Source organism: Bubalus kerabau, chromosome 1 (assembly GCF_029407905.1).
Source record: "Bubalus kerabau isolate K-KA32 ecotype Philippines breed swamp buffalo chromosome 1, PCC_UOA_SB_1v2, whole genome shotgun sequence".
Lineage (NCBI taxonomy): Eukaryota > Metazoa > Chordata > Mammalia > Artiodactyla > Bovidae > Bubalus > Bubalus kerabau.
Genome location: NC_073624.1, coordinates 58,192,562 through 58,213,989, shown reverse-complemented (window position 1 = coordinate 58,213,989; position 21,428 = coordinate 58,192,562). Strand labels below are relative to the sequence as shown.

The 21,428-nt window shown below is 35.8% G+C and overlaps 1 protein-coding gene across 5 annotated transcripts in view; it reads right to left on the bottom strand.

Moving 5' to 3' along the window:
• Positions 1-21,428, bottom strand: part of ANKS1B (ankyrin repeat and sterile alpha motif domain containing 1B) — a 1,161,043-nt gene that overhangs the window by 1,040,908 nt on the left and 98,707 nt on the right. The window lies entirely within an intron of this gene.

Below are 21,428 nucleotides of genomic sequence, written 5' to 3'. Positions count from 1 at the left end.
TATATCTTCTTCTTGGATTAATCCTTTGATCATTATGTAGTGTCCATCTTTGTCTTTGCACAGTCTTCGTTTTAAAGTCTATTTTATCTGATATGAGTATTGCTACTCCTGCTTTCTTTTGGTCTCCATTTGCGTGAAATATCTTTTTCCAGCCCTTCACTTTCAGTCTGTATGTGTCCCTTGTTTCAAGGTGGGTCTCTTGTAGACAACATATATAGGGGTCTTGTTTTTGTATCCATTCAGCCAGTCTTTGTCTTTTGGTTGGGGCATTCAACCCATTTACATTTAAGGCAATTATTGATAAGTCTGATCTTGTTGCCATTTACTTTATTGTTTTGGGTTCGAGTTTATACACCCTTTCTGTGTTTCCTGTCTAGAGAAGATCCTTTAGCATTTGTTGGAGAGCTGATTTGGTGGTGATGAATTCTCTCAGCTTTTGCTTGTCTGTAAAGTTTTTGATTTCTCCTTCATATTTGAATGAGATCCTTGCTGGGTACAGTAATCTGGGCTGTAGGTTATTTTCTTTCATCACTTTAAGTATGTCCTGCCATTCCCTTCTGGCCTGAAGAGCTTCTATTGAAAGATCAGCTGTTATCCTTATGGGAATCCCCTTGTGTGTTATTTGTTGTTTTTCCCTTGCTGCTTTTAATATTTGTTCTTTGTGTTTGATCTTTGTTAATTTGATTAATATGTGTCTTAGGATGTTTTGCCTTGGGTTTATCCTGTTTGGGACTCTCTGGGTTTCTTGGACTTGGATGATTATTTCCTTTCCCATTTTAGGGAAGTTTTCAACTATTATCTCCTCGAGTATTTTCTCATGATCTTTCTTTTTGTCTTCTTCTGGGACTACTATGATTCGAATGTTGGGGTGTTTAACATTGTCCCAGAGGTCTCTGAGGTTGTCCTCATTTCTTTAATTCTTTTTTCTTTTGTCCTCTCTGTTTTGTTTATTTCTACCATTCTATCTTCTACCTCACTTATCCTGTCTTCTGCCTCTGTTATTCTACTGTTGGTTCCATCCAGAGTGTTTTTTATCTCATTTATTGCATTATTCATTATATATTGACTTGTTCATTTCTTCTAGGTCCTTGTTAAACCTTTCTTGCATCTTCTCGATCCTTGTCTCCAGGATATTTATCTGTAACTCCAGTTTGTTTTCAAGGTTTTGGATCATTTTTACTATCATTATTCAGGATTCTTTATTGACGTGGTTCTTTGCGGTACGGTTAGTTGTTTGAATGTTATTTTATTCAAAAAAAACCAATAACAATTTACTGATGCTTTCTTGTGTTTGATTAGTCACTGTAGGCTACAGTTCTTTATAAACACAACTAAACTTAATATTTTTCATATATTAAACAAATTTTCAAGATATTCATAATAATAATAATATAGCATATAAAGACTGCTGGAAATATTTTAAGAACAACTTATGACTTAAGGAATTCTCCAGAGTTTCTAAGAATTACAGTTTCTCATTCCTGAATCCCAAAGATTAATATTTGGGGGGAATTTGGAAACACTACTTGGGTTAAAAAGTTGACTGAGAGAGTTTAGAAAAGAGACACAAACACGGGAAAAAATCTTTTTTAAGTGTTACTGGTGTTTTGACAAAATTCTATGTCAGGTACAGTGAAGGAACAAAGACAAATGATACAGACCAAATCAACCTATAGAAGTACGGAGGACAATTCATAAAAAATAAGATGAGCACTTGAATTGTGTTATGAAGACAAAAAAAAAAACAAAAACAAAAAACTATTTTCCAGGTAGAGTAGCATGCATGCTTATTCACTCAGTCATGTCCAACTCTTTGTGATCCAGGGGCTGTAGTCTGCCAGGCTCCTCTGTCCATGAGATTCTCCAGGCAAGAATACTGACTGGGTAGCCATTTCTTTCTCCAGGGGATCTTCCTGGCCCATGGATCCAATCCAGGTCTCCTACACTGCAGGCAGATTCTTCACCATCTGAGCTACCAGGAAAGACCAGGTGGAGTGAGGTATAAAGTTGGTGTCAGATAAAATACAAACATAAGGAAGAATTTGTGTAAAGGCTAACATCATGAATCATCATGGGATGTTCAGCAAAAATTTAGTAAATTTAGTGAGGAAGGTGGGAAATTTTATAAGAGATGGTTGGGAGGAGCAAACAGGGATTAACTTATGAAAAGCCTCCTAAAGAACAGGAAAGTCTGTCAAGACTTAAGTAGTCAATTGACGTGACTGAACTTATAGTTTAGAAACATCCCTCTGGAGGACACTAGGAGAAGAATTTCAAAGAATAGGAGACTAGAGACTGGAGCAATCAAACTCAGTTAGGCACATTCCCTAAACAACCCAATTCTACATGTTGTTAAAGACCCATACATATCTGACCACTGTTTAGTGAAAACCTATGAAAGGAATTGGAAATGGAAGCTGAGTATTAGGTTATAAACATTAAAAAAATGGTAATGAAATTTTAAAAGAGAGAGAAAAATGATGATACTGAATGCACCAAGAACTGGAAACTAATAAACTCAACTCTTGCTAAGGTACCCTCCCCCTCAAAAAAGATAGCTATATCTTTCCTATTCTTTTCATATAATCACTTAAAAGAAAATTTCCTTTGGATAGTAAATCAAATTTTTAAGAAGGGCAATTTCTTTAAAAAAAGAGATACATAGTTACCCTGTCACTGATCCTCCTGAAGACTCTAGACACACCTTATTCATTATGTAAACTCTCATTACTCCCCTGATCCAGATTAATCTACAGTTTAAAATGTAGAATCAATAGAATTATTTTCAGTTGTCTATAAGTAACAAATTGTTTTCATTGCTATTTTTTTCAGATTATATTTAGGGAGAGCTATTTATTAGAGGAACAGCTATGAATCATAATCAGGCTGAAAGCTTTCATGTCTCCCTCCCCCTTATCCCATTCTATTGATAGTGTTATGTAGATTTTGTAAACAATTAAATCTGTTCACATGAAAACAATTTTGGTTTAATCATGAACAACAATAAGGTAGTTCACACACTTCTTTTATGTTCTTCATGATCAACCCATGCTCCTTTTAAAAGCATACTAGTATATCCTATTACGCATTCTAAAGCTGTATACATAAGTGAATGTTCTTTTCAAAATTCTTTTGACATGTTATTGGACTAGCTCCAGAAAAAGAATTAACACTTTTGGGGAATCTTACTGCATCTCTTTTAGTAGCCAAATAAGAAGCTGGTGGGGGAGTAAAGCCAAAGATGAAAATAAATGCATTATTCATTTTTATTCATTTTTAACATAGATTTTCTATTATTCTTCATTGTAATAGCTGTAGAAATAATTTTACTGTTAACACTGAATTTCTGAAGTGGTGTTGTATAAATCATTTTTTCAAAGAAGAAGGTTAAAAAGATTTCCTGCTCACCATCAGTGCACAAAATTGAAAAAGTGACAATCTTCACATACAATATGCTTCCAGTGAGCATGCTCTTATGCATAAAAAAGGAAACAAAGCATTTCAGGATTGTATTTGTAAAAGGATTATTTTTAAAAAGAAAGCACAGAGCAAGTTTCACAGCAGAAAAACAGGACAGGCTCTCCAATAGTCAAAATCAGCACTGACTTTTTTTTAAGGCAACATTTAAAGCAGAACATCTGTGTTATTTACATAATATCAACAAAAAGAAGGACAAAGGTAGACTTAAGACAGCTAAAAACCCAGCTCCTATGCTTTTAAATATTTTTATTTTTGTCTAATAGTCATCTGAACAAAGATGCTATTATTCTGCTAAGGCAAACATGTCTTAAAAATTGTCTCATGTTTTCATGATGCTAACTAGTCCAGCTTGTTCATATGTCTTGCTTAATGCAACTGGATACTATGAATGCTATTCAGTTATCAAAGATACAAAATACAACTCAAGTGAAGGGAAATGCTAGGATCTTTAATATAGAATAATAAATTATTCTCATGCACTGGTTTCATCTTTCCACTCAACATCCAAATGTTGCAATCCATTCTAGTTTTCTTGTACACCACACCACCAAAAATTTGTACTGAGCATTAAGTGTGAGAATACAGAAACTAGTAGGGTAAAAGGGGAGTGCGAAAGAAAGGCGATGTAAAAATGGAGAAGCTGACAAGGAGAAGGAAAAACAGGTTTCATCTCCCTTGAATTTAGTTATCAATTCTTCACAAATGTCTCCAGAGAGCTCACCCAGTATTTCTAGACCAGATGGAAAGAACAGTATGGTACAGAATTCTCTATCACTAGACCCAGCTGTCACAAGGAACGGAGAGGCAATCCTTTTTAGGAACTAACAGTTAGCATTATATTCCAAGTGGGCTGTACCATTCATTCATATATTGGCTGACCTCTAAATAGTGATTTTTTTTCTTTTGCTGGTTTCCCATGTGAGTGCCTCTCAAATTTCTGTATCAATCTTTGACCTTCTTCCAAAAACCAATCATGCATTTCCAGGCCCTGCCAGTGATGTCCTTGAGACCCCTGACTGAACATCTCTGCAAACTAAACCAATTTTCCCCTACCTTGAGGAAAAAAGTTTCACTCCTTGACTTTTTCCTTGTGGTTGGCATGTTGTCATTCTCTCAATCTTTTAAGCTTTAAATTTCAAAGTGATTATTAAAGTTTTCCTCTCTCCCTGCCATCATATCAAGGTATTGCTAACTTAAAGTCTGACAGCAAAATATTTATCAAAAGTATATCCCCTTTTCCAATTCCACTCTAATCCATCCCAAAGTTTAGATTATCAAGTACTTACTCTTAATTTCTTGCAAACACCTAACAGGTCTCCTTACTTTTAATCTCTTAACCCCCATTTCATTCTATCTACTACTTCCAAAATTAACATTCCTACAACACAACTGTGATTCTGCCACTTCAATGCTCAAAAATCTTCAAGGGCTTCACCCTGACTATTGAAACTATCTAAAATCCTTTGACCTAATCATCAAAGGGTTTCATGATCCCACCTCAATATAACTTTCAAAATGACATCATATAATCTCTTTCACATACTCTTATATTCAAACCACTGGACTACATGTTATTAAGTGAAATATACATGAGCTTTCATGCTTTGTGCCTTTGCTCATATTGTTTCCTCCACTAATCCTTCCTCCCAGCACACTCTGTAATAGCTACTAAGTCAAGCAATAGGATACAAAAGTGAATAACAGATTTTATATAGATTCTAAGCTTCTCTTTGAGAAAGAAAGAGCATGAGCTTTGGAGTTACATAGGACTAGGATCTGAATTTAGATTTTGCAATTACTAGCCATGTGACCTTTTGCCGAGTGATGTCTCCACTCTCCCACACCATCACGCTGTGTCGCCAGATGATTTCAGGCAAGGAGCACCAATGTTAATGAGCTGTTAGACAGCTTAAGACATTCATAGAACCAGATAGGTATATTTCTATCTTAGATAAACAAACAATTTGGCTTCCTCTTCAAATCTATATTCTTTGATTAGTTTCAAAACTTACTTCATGATGGATGAGCACTGCTCAATTGTACTAGTTTCTACTTCAAGATAATTTTTACTTTGGTAGGAAAGAGACAAATTTAGATTTTGCCACATTGTAAAAACTGAGCTAACTAATGCCATGTTCCTAATCTATTCCAGTAACATTTCAACATCCTTTATAGTTTGGCTCATGGACTCATAACAGCCTTTAATTCGAGCCTGTATATGGAAAATGACCTCCAAAACTTGGGTTATTTATACAGTGTTTAGGGCTTCCCTGGTGGTTCAGCTGATAAAGAATCCGCCTGCAGCGAGGGAGACCTGGGTTTGATCCCTGGGTTGGGAAGATCCCCTGGAAAAGGGAACGACTACCCACTCCAGTATTCTGGCCTGGAGAATTCCATGGACTATATAGTTCATGGGGTCACAAAGAGTCAGACACAACTGAGCAACTTTCACTTTCACTTTCATAATCTGAGAGCTTCAGTCTTAATTCCAGAAGCAGTCAGTGCTAAGACAAAGTGGAAGAGAACAGTTGGGAAATCCTCGCTTAGAAGCCAAATTAAAGCTGAAGTCACAGTTTTTGGAAATTTGAAGCTGGAAGTCACAGTTTTTGGAAATTTGTTTACATATAACTGTACCTCTGAAGGAAAGTTGGGAATAGAAGAAAAAGGGCTTGACATAAAACAGACTTATGACTCATCAACTTATTCAGCAGAAACTGGAAAAGGCAGAAACTACCTTAGAAACCAAAAACGAAGTATTATTTTGACCTTTATTTATATCTAAGTTAGAAGTTCTTTTACTTAGACATGTACCTGAATTTGGACTACATAATGAACATTTATTAGTAGGAATCTGGCTGTCTAGACTCAATCTCTTCCTTCTTTTGATAATAGCACCTCATTTAATCCCAGAGAATTCCCTCTTCCCTATTGTATGCATTCTTACTGGGACTATAAATCAGCATGCCCTGGCTTCTTCCTAAACAGGGATGGGCAATAATCCAAGCAAGACCAGTGAGACTCTCCAAAATTTAAATCTGAAGTAGAATGGCTTAAGAATGAAAAGATAAAGTTCCAGAACTGGAGCTCTACCAAGACTACGCAAGGACCCTACTGCTGAGACACCCATTGCTGCCTCAGCCTGGTCTCTAGCCCCTTCTGGAAGACACTCAAAGACATACTATTCAAAGTCTTTTCTGCTTCCTTAGCTGGAGTTGGTTTCTATGGCTGGCAACCTAGGAACTCCTGAGGTGGAGGTGAAGCCATTCTGCCCTAACTTTGTGCCTGGTCTTCCTCACTGAAAGACAACAAATACTTTAAATGAGGTTATCCTGTACTAGAAGATTTTTTTATGGCTCTGTTACAGAAGTATCTAGAATAATTTTATCAAACATATAGAACTTAAACAAGCAGGTTTTTGTTTTTGTTTTGTTTTTTGCTTACCTACTCTTTCCCATTTTTACCAGAATTCACTTTGTTCCCTGTGTTCCCTGCCATATTTCCCCATTTCTCAATTTTCTTAAGGTTAGGTACACTGATTTATTTGTGCATTTGCTTTCCCAAACAATTACATAATTTAAGTGGTTCATATTCCACTTTTGCTGATTATTTTCTTAGTATTTTCAACACCATTGCCCTTTATTCCAATACCTCTTCCCAAAAATGTAGTATTATGTTAGGAGTAATCTATCAAAAAATTAATTGTCAAAGGTATGATACTAGCCCTTGTTCTACCAGGTCTATTCTATGAAATAATTGCCACAAGAAGATCTAAATTTGTTATTAGACTATACAATAAATAGAAGTTTAGAAATCTGAAAATAATGTAGTGATCACATACTCAAATCCTATTATTTTAGGGATAAGAGATCTCCACTTCTTTACTTTTGTTTTTATGCTTCTTCTTTCATTAAAAGGGGTTCAAGGAAGAAAATAACAAATATGTTTGGCAATCCTTCTTAAAGAAGAAGAAAATAGAAATAATTTGACATCCTTACATCAGTGACATAGTAATCCCTCAGTAACACCTTACAGTATCTTCAGTTCATCCTTTCTTTACATCTTCTACTTAACAAGACCACTGTAAAGATCAAGTGAAAGCAATTCTTAAGCTATAAAATACTACATGAATCAAGATGTTAATATTGCTATTATTTGTCCTTTCCCTTCTTTTCCACCAACCTAGCCATCAAAGCCATCATCACAAACCAATGAAATTCCCTGCCTCCATTTCATCCCCATTCTAATCATCATAGACAACTTTGTATACTAATATTTCAGTTCATCCAAATTCTTAAGAGAAATGACACTAATATTACAACTAATCTTTCATAGAGCAGAAAACCAGGAAATACTCCAAATGTTTTTTGAGACCAGGATAACATTAATACCAAAACCACACAAAGACATTTTAATTTTGCAAAATGAAGAAAGCAAAATTAAAGGCAAATCCTAGTCAATAACATGAATGCAAGACTCTTGAACTCAGGAAACATCAGCACATCAAATCCTATAGTATAAAAGGGATGATTAAGTAGGGTCTATGCTAGTAATGCAATGTAATTTACCACAGTAATAGTATGATGGAGAAAAATTATATAATCATCTCAATAGATGCAGGAACAGCACTCTATAAAATTCAATACCAATTCATGAGTTTAAAAAAAAATGCACTTTGGCTAACTAGCAATAGTATTATCTTAGATTAAAAAACATTTCTATTAAAAAAAAAAAAACTTAAAGCATTTAGAAGTTAGGAGAGTGGTAATCCTCAGGACTAGTCAGTGGAAATGAGTAAGGGAAGAGCTTCAGCAGGGCTGATTTCTTGATCTGAGTGCTTATGACACAAATGTGTTCAGTTTATGAGAAAAAAAATAAAAACCTACGGCAATCATTATACTTATTTGTAAGTGAAGTAATGAAAGCTTTCTTCTTGAGACTAGAAACTAAATAAGGATGCTGCTAACACCATTGCTTTTCAACAATTTAAAGGAAGTCCTAGCCAGTGCAATAGACAAGAAAGAGAAATAAAGGACGTAAGTAATGAGAAGGAAGAAATAAAACTGCTGTTACGATGCAGAATACCCAAAGGAATACAGATAAACTGATAATACAAATAAGAATATTTAATCTGAGGTAAAATTTTTAAAAAATCAATTGTTTCTAGACACAGCAGCAAAAAAAATGATAGAAAATGTTTTAAATGATGACATTTATAATAAAATTTAAAATATAAAATACTTAGGAATAAAACATGAGATGTTCAAGATCTCTACAGAGAGCACTATTTGAAATATTTATGTACATATCTATTAAATCATCACATGTACATCTTAAAAATCAAGCTTTACAACCTAAATATATACCATTTTTATTTGTCAGTTACATCTCAAGCAAGCTGGAAAAAATTAAAGAAGACTTAAACATTTAGAGAGACATACCATGCTCATGGAGTAAATATTGAAAATACGTCAACTTCTCAGTATTTTTCTATAGATTCAACATAATTCCAAAAAAATTCCAGAAGAGTTTTTGTAGAAATAAACAAGATGATTATGAAATCAATATAGGAAAAAAAATCAAGAGAATCTTAAAGAGATGGGGAGAGGTATGTGATCAAACATGAAGATAACTGCAGTAAATAAGATAATGTTGTATTGGCACAGGGATAAATACATGAATCAATGGAACAGAAGAGAGTTCAAAACAGGCCTACATATATGTTTTAAAAGTTACATTGCAGAACAGTATAAGTGGTACTAGTTCAATTGAATGTCAATATGAAGAAGTGAAAACTGACATAAACCTCATATCATTTCTAAAAATCAATTCCTAATAAATAATAGCTCTAACTATAACAGAATAACAAAACTTCTAAAAGTTAACTTAAGAGGGATAACTCATCACCTTGATGTACACAAAATGTCTTAAATTGGACACAAAAAGTGTTAAACACAAAGGGAAAGATTGATAAACTACTAATACTTAAAATTAACAACTCCTATTCATCAAAGGCAGCATTAATAAAGTGAAAAGACAAATCACAGATAAGAAAAGATATAATTGCAAAAATGGCTAAAATTAAAAATGCTAATACCAAACAATGGTTAAGATAGCATTCATATGTTTCTAGTTGGAGTGTAAATTTTGAACAGCCACTCTGGAAAAAGCGAAACAAATGCATACACTATTACCCAGCTATACCATTCCAACGTTTATATTAAACAAAAATATGTATGCATCCACTACCAACTGGAAGGATGTACAGGGGTGTCTCTGAGTACTAGGAATGTTCTATTTCTTATTCTGAATGATAGTTGCATTGGTTTTTCTTTGTAAATTCAAACAGCTGTATACTTATGATGACCCCCATTTTCTATATGTATGATATACTTCAATTTTTTATATTACGGGAAAAATAAAATAAATAAAAATAAAATCAAGGAGGAAAAACGCATATAGAGAAGAAAGAAAAACACAAGAAAGAAAAACACATTCCTAAAAATTAGAAATGTTTACCTAGCAACAGGCTATTTTTATTGGCACAAATTATCCAGTGATAAAAATAAGGGGTTGATATTTAGGCAAAGACAAAATTTTGATGTTTTGGTTAATCTATACATCCTTAGTAAAGGCAAACATGAAATTTCATTAGGCTTTCTGAAATAGTAAAAACAATTTTAAAAGATTCACATTGCTTTTGTGTATCCCTTGGCATTCACAAATCCAAGACTGAGAATCAATGTCCTAATCTGACATGAAATCAGATTACCAGCCAAAATATTCAGTAAATTTTGCCTTTCTCCATAAACTATTTGTTAGTTTCATATTGAAAATTACCTCTTTAGGGAATATAATTATCAATCCTAAGTAAACACTTTAAAATAAAACCTTGAGGATCTTTTCCTCTATTCTTCCCAATGGTGGATATATTATAATCTGAAGTTTTTTTCATATAAGTCCCAAAAATATCTTCCTTATTAGTATGCCTGTCAGGATTAAAATCTTAGCTTAATCACATAAAAACTATGTGACCTTGGGAAAGTTTCTTAATGTATGTTTCAGTTTCCACATTTGTAAAAATGGAGATGATGTTTCTAGTACCTACCTCACAGAGTTGTGAGGACTAAATCACTTAGCACTGTGTCTAAATGTTAGGTAAATTATCATAATTATTTCCCCTCCTATTTGTTTTTAAGAATAAAGTATTATAATGCTGATCAGAACCATTGTGAGCATGAGGGAAATTATTGATATAAGAATTTCACTTTTGGGTGATTGGGTTGGGAAGTAACTTGCACTGGAGGACATTCAGATATCAGCATATGGAAACCTTTCCTTTAGAGTTATTCACTTATTTCACAGAAGAATATACTGATCTCCTACCAGGAAAGTAACTGCCTAGGTAATGACATTCAAAGGAATTACAAGGTAGGTTCAATTGTTCTGATACAAACTTTCTATCTATACTCTTGTTTTCTGTCTCAAGACTCATCCCTGCCTTCAGCTAAACCTAATATCTCAAGTCCCTCAAATATTTAAGCATAGCCATTACTTTGAGTCTTTCTGAGTCTTCTCCTCTCCAGCTAGACATACACATCTTCAACTGTCTACATATTGTTCACTCATTTTTAATGAATTCATTCATTCAAGAATGGTCTCTTTTTTATTAATTCATTCAAGAATGTTGTGATGATTAACCTTACCATGTCATGGTACACAGATGTGTCATCAAAGATTGTTCTAGACGTTTCTGTGAAGATTTTTTTAGATGATATTAGTATTTAATATAAACTTTGAGGAAAGCAGAATACTCTCCATAATGTGGGAGGGCCTTATCCAATCAATTGAAGGCCTTAATAGAAAAGACTAACCTCTTAGGAAGAAGAGGGAATTTTGCCAGCAGACCAACTTTGGACTCAAACTGCAACTCTTCCCTAAGTCTCCAGCATGCTGGTCTATCCTGCAATTTTGGTCTAACCAAGCCTCCACAATCACCAATTCCTTAAAATAAATTTCTCTTCCTATATACATACATACATCTTGTCAGTTCTGTTTCTGTTGGAGAGAACACAGTTTTGCTCCAGGAACACAAATAGGACCCACTACTCAACTTTGTGACTCTCCCAGCCTAAAGTCACCTTTTTATGTTCACATAACTCTTTAAACTCTGCCTAAACCATACTGGCTATTTCAAATGCAGTCTGAACAGAGTGAGTGTGTGTGCATGCTCAGTCATGTCCAAATCTTTGTGACCTCATGGACTGCAGCCCGCCAGGCTCCTCTGTCCAAGGAATTTTGCAGGCAAGAATATTGGAGTGGGTTGCCATTTCCTTCTCCTGGGGATCTTCCCAATACAGGAATTGAACTTGTGGCTTTTGTGTCGCCTGCATTGGCAGGCAGATTCTTTACCACTAGTGCTACCTGAACACAATTTAGAATAAAATAAACTGAGATATTTCACGTCCCTAATTCTACCTATTTTGAAGTCAAAAAGCAGCCTAATTACATCACTACTCACATTGAGCTGACCATGATAAAATTCCATAAGCTTCCCATAACAAATGTTGCCAAGCCATATCTCACCAATTCTTCATTTGTGCAACTGTTTCTTTGTGGCCTGTACACAATACCTCACGTTTGTTCCTACTAAATTTTATCCTTGAAGTTTAATTTTTCATTGAATGCCTTCAAAATCTTTTGAATCCTTATTCTCTCACTCAATGTATTTACAAAAACTCTCAGCTTCATATAATGAAATATTAGCCTTTCTAAAACTAAAAAAATACATAGCTGAGATCAAAGGAAATCTCTGACATTATCAATCTTTTTTTTTAAAGGCTTAATTCAAATAGCATTAGCATAAATACACTGCTATTGAAGTTCTCAGAGAGTATCTGATATGCAAGGAAGGCAGGATGCATGCTGCTCTAGTCAAACCTGGTTTCAAGTGCTCCCTCTAAACTTAGAGATTGCAGCACATAGCATGCAGGATCCTAGATCCCTCACTATGGATCGAACCTGCTACTCCTGCAGTGAAAGCATAGGGTCTTAACCACCTAACTGCCAGAGATGTCCCAACATACAAGTTTTATAATTGGACAAATTGCTTATTCCTGAGTGCCAGTAAAATGGGGGGAAAAGTCATATCACAAGGTTGCTGTGAGAGTTAAAATACACACAAAGCCCTTAACACAATGTCTAATCTTAGCAGGTACTTGACATGGTGTGTTTTATTTATTTTTGTTGTTGTTTTTTGTTTGTTTGTTTGTTTGGCTGCACTGGGTCTTTGGGGCAGCATGTGGGCTTTCTCTAGTTTCAGAGCACAGTCTCTAGAGCACACAGGCTCAGTAGTCATAGCACTCAAGCTTCTCTAGTTGCCCCTTGGTATGTGGGATCTCATTCCCCTACTGTGAATCAAACCCACATTCCCTGCCTTGGAGGGCAGATTCTTAACCACTGGACTACCAGGAAAGTCCTAACATGTGTCTTCTTTGAAGCACATAGTATGTACTCATAAATAGTTAGATCCATTCCTGCTTCACGTTCCCTTGGAAAGTAGGCCTATAACCTAAATCTCTTAGCCACTCATGGCATTAAAGTAGAAAGAGAGAAGATGGAAGGGAGGAAGGTAGCGAGGGAGGGAAAGTGCAGATGCAGATAGATGAATGACTTGAAGTTGCCGCAAAAAGTTGGAATAATGACAATGAATACTTTGGAATCTGAACATACATCCAGGGAAATAAGAGACTACTGTTAAAGGCTGCAAATTCTTTAGAAATACTGAATAGTTTAGAAAAAGACTTTCATTCAGTCTCTTGCCAAATGGCAACTTACAGCAGGAGAGGAATAAATACATTGATGTTTGGTAGTTAGTTAAACATTCGGTTAAACATTTAAGCTGCATTTCAAAATGTTAGATTTGGCAAAACCTAAAATAAATTTTGACAAGTCCTTGACTTTTTACTTGCATGTATTAAAGGGAAAGCCAGCTTGTAGATTTGAATCATTTAGATTTTGACTCGTTAAAATGTATAGTGTTTTATCAAGCCACAAAAACTGCCCCAAATCGTTTAGTTTAACTCAGAAAAAAAAAAATCTTATATAAATCACAACCCTCAAACACTAAGTTGCTGAGCCTTGGAAGAAGAGATTAACTCAGAAAGCCCTCATGAAAGAAATTTTGAAGAAGTAATTAAAGGAGTGAAACAGTACTGAATACACAGAAAATGTAAAACCAAGTATGCAGACAGAAGTGGTATTACATAATAGCTGACAAGGACAAATCTCAGTTATTAGATTTTGGATTTAAAGATATTTTTCTAAAATGTCTGTGAGAAAAATAGGATCTTCAGAGCACCCATAATTAATGTCAGTATGTATTTACTAAACAAATGCTTACTGTGTGTCTCTATATGCAAGTCTCTCTATCAAATGCTGGGACCACAAGGAGATATAACCTCACACCTGTCAGAATGGCTATTAGCAAAAAGACAACAAATGACAGTTGCTGGCAAGGATGTGGAAACAAGGGAACCCTCCTGCACTGTTGGTGGGAATGTAAACTGCTGTAGCCACTATGGAAAAGAGTATGGAGGTTCCTCAAAAAATTAGAAATAGAACTATCATACGATTTATCAATCCCACTTCTAAGTATTTTTCTGAAAACAAAGGCACTAGTTTGAAAAGATACATGCACCCCTATATTCACTGCAGCATTATTTAAAACAGCCAAAATATGGAAGCAACCTAATTGTCCAGAACTACATAAATGGATTAAGAAATATGATATATAGTATACAATGGACTATTACTCAGCCATTTAAACAAAAAATGAAATCTTGCCATTTAAGACAATGTGGATGGACCTAGAGGGTATTATGCCAAATAAAATAAGTCAGACAGAGAAAGACAAATACCATATTTGTCTTCAAATATGAAGCCTTCATCTATATGTGGAAACTAAAAACCAAAACAAACAAACATAACAAAATAGAAACAGACTCAAAGATACAGAGAATAAGCTGGTGGTTCCTAGAGAGGAGGGAGATGGGACGATGAGTGAAACAGAGTGAAGGAGATTAAGAGGTACAAACTTCTAGTTATAAAATAAATAAGTCACAGAGATATAATGTACAGCATAGGAAATATAGTAAATAATATTATAATAACTTTATTTGGTGACAGATGATAACCAGACTTATCATGGTGGTCATTTTGCAATGTATAAAAATACCAAATCATGATATTATACACCTAAAACTAGTATATTTAGTCAATTAAATAAAATACTGGGAAACATGCTGGACAAGACAGGTCTTCTGAAAGCATACTGTCTATAGAGAAAATAGATTTTTTAAGTGAAAATATAAAATAATTACAAACTGCAATCTAAAGATGTAGGAAGCAGTCTTTTTTTAATCAGAGGATAATTGCTTTACAATGTTGATTTTTGCCATACAACACTGTGCATCAATCATAATGATATATACATTCCTTCCCTGTTTATTATATATACACCTCCCTCTCCGCTCCCATCCCACCCCTCCAGATCATCACAGAGCACCAGGCTGGGCCCCCTGTGTTATATATAGTAGCTGCCCATTAGTTAAGAAGTACTCTATTGAAAAGCAGAGACATTACTTTGCCAACAAAGGTCCATCTAGTCAAGGCTATGGTTTTTCCAGTGGTCATGTATGGATGTGAGAGTTGGACTGTGAAAAAAGCTGAGTGCCGAAGAATTGATGCTTTTGAACTGTGGTGTTGGAGAAGACTCTTGAGAGTCCCTTGGACAGCAAGGAGATCCAACCAGTCCATTCTGAAGGAGATCAGCCCTGGGATTTCTTTGGAAGGAATGATGCTAAAGCTGAAACTCCAGTACTTTGGCCACCTCATGCGAAGAGTTGACTCATTGGAAAAGACTCTGATGCTGGGAGGGATTGGGGGCAGGAGGAGAAGGGGACAACAGAGGATGAGATGGCTGGATGGCATCACTGACTCGATGGACGTGAGTCTCAGTGAACTGTGGGAGTTGGTGATGGACAGGGAGGCCTGGTGTGCTGCGATTCATGGGGTCGCAAAGAGTCGGACATGACTGAGTGACTGAACTGAACTGAACTCTTATTATACATAGCTTTTTTAATTGCAAGTTTAGGGCCATTAATAAAAAAAAATAATAATATATTTTCAAATTCATAGAGAACTTGAAGCTCATCACATCCAGTTTTTAAAAGCTTTGATCAAGGAAAGGGGCAAAGGCAAAAGCCAAATCTGAACACAGGTTTCCTAATTGTATCCTACATCCATTCTTCATTCAACTTTCACTGAGCATCAGCTATGATTAGGCTGTATGCTAAGTGCTGCAGAGGAGGCAAAAATTAAAGCCATCACTTCCCAACTCTCAAACTGCTGACAGACAGAAGGGAGATAAGCTTGCAAACAAACAACTACCAAAAGATAAATGATATAAAAGAAGTTTGCACAAAATTCTGTGGCACCAAGAAGGGAAACACTAACTCTGCTTAGGAAGATAATGGATGGCTTCACTTTAGCCAAATGATATGGAAGGAGTAAGATTTGTCCAGAAAGACAAAAAGAAAAGAAACATTTCAGAAAGAGTAAAGTAAATGTGCAAATGTGAAAAAACACTGTTCAAAAAAGTCTAAGTATAAAAAGTTTCAGAATTCCTCTGCTTCTGAGCTTTCTTTTTCTTATTACTTTTGTCAAAGTAATACATACATACAGTCAAGTAGTACAAAAAGATTTAAAAACACAGCTGTCCTTTAGCAAACTCTCTCATGGTCACCCCACCATCAACGCTCTCTCATTCCCAGATGTGATCACATTACGCTCATTCAGCTTATGCTTCTGGCATTAACTCCATGCTTTCTAAATCATGTGTGTATACTGATATTTTGGTATCCTACATGGTATGAGAATTTTCACTTTATATCCACTTCATCTCCTCCACCCCATATGCTTGAAACATAATTTGCGGCTATTACCATAATTGTTTTTATAATGACTAAGTACATATTGCTTACTGATTAAAGCCCTGTACTACAATTATACTTCCTTGCTGTAATAGCTTTTCTTTTTTTTAATTGATTTGCATGCACTTTATTGTTATTTTTCAATCTTTGGGTAAATCTTCCCCCATACTCCAAGAACTCTAAAAACATTATAAATATAATTTTTCTTAAAGTCAAACCTATAAAACAATTTGTTTTTTCCTGTGGTTATGCCCACTAGAAATTGTGTGCCCCTGCTTTAATCTGCACTGAACTTCAGGTCTAACCTGGGAATTTCTTTTGCCTCTCTTCTCTATTAGATCCTGGGCTTCCCTCAGCTGGTAAAAAATCCGCCTGCAGTGTGGGAGACCTGGGTTCAGTCCCTGGGTTGGGAAGACCCCTGGAGAAGGGAACAGCTACCCACTACAGTATTCTGGCCTGGAGAATTCCATGGACTGTATAGTCCACGGGTTCACAGAGAGTCGGACATCTCCCTATTTCCTAGTTTACATTTTCACTTTGGTAGAGCCCACCTTCTACTAGCTTCCTGAGAAAGAGTGCATGAATGTAAATATTTAAAACAAATATCTCTATCAGTCACATCTGACTAAGATTTTGGCCAAGCATAAAATTCAAGGTTGTAAATTACTCTCCTCCAGAATTATTCAGTCATTGCTCTACTATCTTCTAGTTTCTAATGTTGCTATTGAGAATCTGGTGCCATTGTATGTGACAATATAAATCTGACCTTCATATGTGACTTTTTCTTTTTTTTTTTTTTGCCCTCTGGAAGTATATGAGTTAGGATGGTGTTTCAGTTCAGTTCAGTCGCTCAGTCGTGTCCAACTCTCTGTGACCCCATGAATTGCAGCACACCAGGCCTCCCTGTCCATCACCAACTCCTGGAGTTCACCCAAACTCATGTCCATCGAGTCAGTGATGCCATCCAGCCATCTCATCCTCTGTCGTCCCCTTCTCCTCCTGCCCCCAATCCCTCCCAGCATCAGAGTCTTTTCCAATGAGTCAACTATTAGCATGAGGTGGCCAAAATATTGGAGTTTCAGCTTTAGCATCAGTCCTTCCAAAGAACACCCAGGACTGATCTCCTTTAGAATGGACTGGTTGGATCTCCTTGCAGTCCAAGGGACTCTCAAGAATCTTTTCAAACACCACAGTTCAAAAGCATCAATTCTTCAGCGCTCAGCTTTCTTCACAGTCCAACTTTAATATCCGTACATGACCACTAGAAATACCATAACCTTGACTAGATGGACCTTTGTTGGCAATGTCTCTGCTTTTGAATATGCTATCTAGGTTGGTCATAACTTTCTTCCCAAGGAGTAAGCGTCTTTTAATTTCATGGCTGCAGTCACCATCTGCAGTGATTTTGGAGCCCCCCAAAATAAAGTCTGACACTGTTTCCACTGTTTCCCCATCTATTTCACATGAAGTGATGGGACTGGATGCCATGATCTTAGTTTTCTGAATGTTGAGCTTTAAGTCAACATTTTAACTTTCCTTTTTCACTTTCATCAAGAGGCTTTTTAGTTCCTCTTCACTTTCTGCCATAAGGGTGGTGTCATCTGCATATCTGAGGTTATTGCTATTTCTCCCGGCAATCTTGATTCCAGCTTGTGCTTCTTCCAGCCCAGCGTTTCTCATGATGTACTCTGCATATAAGTTAAATAAGCAGGGTGACAATATACAGCCTTGACGTACTCCTTTTCCTATTTGGAACCAGTCTGTTGTTCCATGTCCAGTTCTAACTGTTGCTTCCTGACCTGCATATAGGTGTAGTTGCACATAAAAGAAAATCCAACATTATATAGTAGCTTAATCAAATAGGGAATCTCCCTACCTCTGCAAAATCACAGGAAATCCAAAGATGGGTAGTTGCTGATATCATTGAATCAGCAGTTCAAGCATATCAGAGCTGAGACACCATGGAAAGAAATGACTACCATAGCCCCAGCCATCTTGCTCACATTCCATACAGGAAAAGGTAGAGGGGGAAGGAGGAAACAAAGGTATAGCCTATATCAGAAAACAAAAATTTTCTCACAAATTCTTCAGCCCACTTCCACTAAAAATTTACAGGCTAGCACTTTATCACACTTGGCCAAACCTACCTACAAAGGAGTTTAGAAAAAGCAAGTGTTTAATCTTTCTCACCTCTTAAATAAAGAAAAACAGGGTAAAAAGTGATTACAATGAGTTGAGGGAGCCAAACTAGAGTATGAAATTGTATTGTGAAGTGTCTTGCTATGAGTCCTTGTTTACCCTTGTGCTGGGCACTCTGTGAGTCCTTTCAAATTTGAAACACATGTTTTCATCCTGGCACTTTTCCTTGTAATTTATTTGCTAATTCCCTCCCTTTGGATTTTTCTGTTCTCTAATTTGGGAGCTCCTAAAAGTCAGGTGTTGGACCTTTGCTATTGACTATCTTTTTATCCTACTTTCCATCTCATTACCTTTTAATTCTATTTTCTGGGAGATTTCCTCATTTGCAGTTAATCCTTCTACTGAATATTTTATTTTTCAGAGTGCTTTCTTATCCTTTTATTCTTCCTTATTCACACCATCACATTACTTTACAGATGCAAAATATACTCATTTCTTTGAGGATACTGATTATATTTTCTTGAAGGTTTCTTCTTTTTTCCTGACAGTCTCACTTTCTTATTCACTTTTTCTGTTTATTTATTTGTTTTGGTGTCTCTTCCTGCTGGAGGCTTTTCTCAGTTGACTGTTAGCAACTGGTTCTATGTTCATATCTAAGAATGACAACTGAAAAAGGGGGACTGGAAGCTGTGTGCATGCAGTAAATTTCACTGTAAGACAATATGGAGACCAACTGTTTTTTGTTATTTGTTTCTTTTCATCAGGAATACCCATAAGTCAGTATCTGCATAGATTTGCTCTGGAGTGTGTAATTTTTTCAGGGAAGGATCTTCCAATATTCTGTCTGAGGAGGTGTGAGGGTAGAAAGGTGGTTGTAAGCTTGTTGTTAACATTATAGAGCTAAGCATGGGAAAGAGGCTTCTCTGGATCCACCAGCAATGCAGGAGATGCAGGTTCAATCCCTGGGTTGGGAAGATCCCCTGGAGAAGGAAATGGCAACCGCTCCAGTGTTCTTGCTTGGGAAATCCCATTGACAAGGGAGCCTGGTGAACTACAGTCCATCAGGTCAGAAGAGAGTCAGACACGACTTCGCGACTAAACAAGCTACAAGCATAGGAAGAGAGCCAGAAGTACCACTAATATGCAAATTTCCACTTAATTTTCCTCACATCTACCCTCCTCTGTGTCGTCTCTCAGGTTTGATTTTCATAGATTATACCTTCCATATGTTTCAGACTTGGGGTACTGGTATTTGTATATTTGTCAGTGTCCAAATATAGTCAATTTCCAACAATCCTCCTTTGCTCATTCCACCTCACCACTCCCCCACAATCTCACCCAGCTTCTATAATACCTAGTGCCTCTGATTCTTGAGCCTTTCTCAGATTCGGCTGGGTGATCAGTTTGCTTATCACTGGTATGTCCCCTTACAGATGGTTAGATTTGACATTCTCACTGCTAAGACAATTCTTCCATCTGTTTTCCATACTCCTATTCTATAGATGATAGTTAAAGATACCTCTTAGTTTTACTTAAAATGGAATGTGTGTATCTATCACTTTTGTTTCTTTGCTGTTTTCAGTGATTTCTTATAAGAAACAGAAGTATTTTTCTGCCATTTTGAAACAGTCTCTAATTATTACATAACAGTAAATCTCTAATTATTAATTTAAAACTTTAAAAATCCTAATAATAAACAAAATAGGCTCTATATAAAAACTCTACCCACTGATAACACACATCAATTTAGAATGGGTATTACATTGTTGATGATCCATTTTTAGTAATACAATGTGGTAATTAAGAGCATAAATTTTGAGGTCAAACTGCCTAGCTTGGAATTATGTCTCTACTGCTTTCCTTGCCGTATAATCTTGAACAAATTCTGTTGATATCAATCTCTTAAGCTGAAAAAGTAGTAGTGAGGAATAAGTACAAAAAGTACCTGGCACATAAATAATAATAAATACCAGTTACTATTATTAACTCCAACAGTTATGATTTTCCAAAGTGATGAAAGAGTCAAACACTGTTCTAAGTACGTTATAGGTATTAACATACTGAATCTTGAAAACAACACTATAAGGTAAGTACTATTATCAGACCAATTTTATAAAGGATGAAATTGATGCACAAATAGATTAAAAAGCTTGCCCAAGATCACAATCAAAGGTAGATAAATAGGACTCAAATCCAAGTAATCAGGTTCTAGAATCTTTGATCTTAATAGCCTGGCAGGCTGCAGTCCATGGGGTTGCAAAGAGTCAGACACAACTTAGTGACTTAACAACAACAACAAACAACTTATGAACTATGCAGCCATGGACAGCATCATTCAAATTTGAGTCCCCAGGCTCTCTTCAGTTCTCTTGTGGAATGCCAATTAAGCTATACTGGGGCCATCAGAAAAACTTGCAGAAACATTCCAAAATGACATTGTGAAATCTGAACCAAATGATTTCTCCTTTTAACAGCCTTCTATGTAAAGACAATGGTACAGAATGGTTGTATATACATGATACACATTTCCATAATGAGTCAAGAATACAGACATAAAAATATCATGAAGTTTTTAAGCCTATTGCTCCCAATTCATTATTTTATCACATGGAAATGTGTTTTCTAAGTCCATCTTCTTTGTGCAAATTGAAAGGTTTGTAAAAGTGAAAACTCATCTTCTGCTGCCAAGAGTCCCATGAAGACAGAAGTTCTTAATTAACTAAGCAATTAGTCATGACAGGTGAAGCAAAAATATATAATTTTGTAATTGTTTTTCTTCCACTAAAACCATTAGCTAGAATTTTAAAATATGTGTCCTTT